This window comes from Elephantulus edwardii, unplaced genomic scaffold (genome assembly GCF_000299155.1).
Source record: "Elephantulus edwardii isolate Elephantulus edwardi_28Jun2011 unplaced genomic scaffold, EleEdw1.0 scaffold00267, whole genome shotgun sequence".
NCBI classification, from domain to species: Eukaryota; Metazoa; Chordata; class Mammalia; order Macroscelidea; family Macroscelididae; genus Elephantulus; species Elephantulus edwardii.
In genome coordinates this window covers 1,610,647-1,612,561 of record NW_006400017.1, presented here as the reverse complement: position 1 = coordinate 1,612,561, position 1,915 = coordinate 1,610,647, and positions in this window count along the sequence as shown.

Here is a 1,915-nt window from a genome sequence, read left to right as displayed (position 1 = left end):
AGCTTCAATCCATACTGCAGGCTGTAGTCCTTAACCTTCTTCAACAAGCACTTCTGATCCTCCTCATTTTCAGCAAGCAGAAAAAAATAAGACATTAGCTAAGCAAAAACAGGAAACCTTTTTAGCAGACTCGACCCCCAAGAGGAGAGGCAGGTGAACACCTCTAACCATGTAAGGGAGATATAATTTCAACAACAAATAACAGAAAAAAAATGGTTCAGCAGCTGAGGGCTGGCTGCCCTGTAACCTAATGAGGACATTTGAACTAACCTATGACCTTATTCCCTGTGTATCAAACTGACCCTTTGTCCCTTTGCCCAAAAGGTTTAAGTAACCAATCATAATGTATGTAGAAACTTGCCGATAGAAAAGAGGCCCCAACCACTACTTTGTAAGCCTATATGGAGAACATTTTGCATTGGAGGAGTCTGACCCTTGAGAGCCTGTGAGTTTCTGTCAGTGAGGCTGAATTCCTGCAACGAAACCACAGCTACAAAGAACACCAAATTGCAACTCTCACTCAGTTAAGAATCTGTCATTCCTTTCAATGTACAACATGCAAATTTTTGCTTCTATTTCACCTTCATTTCAATTCTGCCTTAAAACAGCTTCTAGAAAGGGCCTGTGCCTTAACGTTCTTTGCATTTTTAATGTGTGTTAAGGGTCACCCCGTCTCTCTCTCTCTCTCTCTCTGCACCCACCCATCCTCTCCACTCCCGCAGGAGAGGACTAAAAGCAAGGATCCTCAGAGGAAATCGGAAGGGGGAAAAACAGATGCATCAAGGTGAAAAAGCCCTCTCCTCAGGAATGCAGGGCATCCTCTCCTTCAAAACTCCACCCAATCCCACAGGTCACCAGGAGGGCGAGGCTATGACCAGTCTCAGGAGAGTGGGTGCCAGTAAATAGCAGGCTCTTGAGGCTGCTCTCTCTCCATGCCAAAAGGTTTGGGTCCACCACTGATCTTCCAGGGGTTCTTCTCTCCCTTTCTTTCCTTTTCTCTTTAACTCTTCAGCACAGCCTATCTATCCTTCACCAACCATGCCTGCTTAACAAACCTTTTCCCCTTATTTTCCTAAATGACCAATGTGTGTGCGTCTGTTCACTTACTTACAGTCATCCCAACTCACCCTCTTGTGGGAATTATTACTGGAGTGGTGAAGAGATAAAAAGAACTCTAGTTTTAGCACTTTTCAATGTGTAGCAAATCTGGAGAACGACCACTTGGCCAACTGACTGGAAGAGATCGATATTTGTTCCTATCCCAAAGAAAGGCGACCCAACCGAATGTGGAAACTACAGAACAATTTCACTGATTTCACATGCAAGCAAGATTTTACTGAAAATTATCCAAAAACGACTGGAACAGCACATCAACAGAGAACTACCAGAAGTCCAGGCTGGTTTCAGAAGGGGTCGTGACACTAGAGATATTGTAGCTGATGTTAGATGGATCTTGGCTGAAAGCAGGGAATACCAGAGGAATGTCCATCTGTGTTTCATTGACTATGCAAAGGCATTTGACTGTGTAGATCATAACAAACTGTGGCTGACTCTGAGAAGAATGGGAATCCCAGAACACTTGATCATTCTAATGCAAAACTTATACTTGGACCAGGAGGCAGTCGTCAGAACAGAGCAAGGGAACACTGCATGGTTCAAAATTGGGAAGGGCGTACGCCAGGGATGCATCCTATCTCCATACCTCTTCAACCTATATGCAGAACAGATTATCTGGGAGGCTGGGCTCTATGAGGAGAAATGTGGGGTCAGGATTGGTGGACGATTTATCAACAATCTGCGTTATGCGGATGACACAACCCTGCTTGCTGAAACTGAGGAGGACCTGAAGCACCTGCTGCAGAGTGTCAAGGACTGCAGCCTGCAATATGGATTGAGGCTCAATGTCAAGAAGACA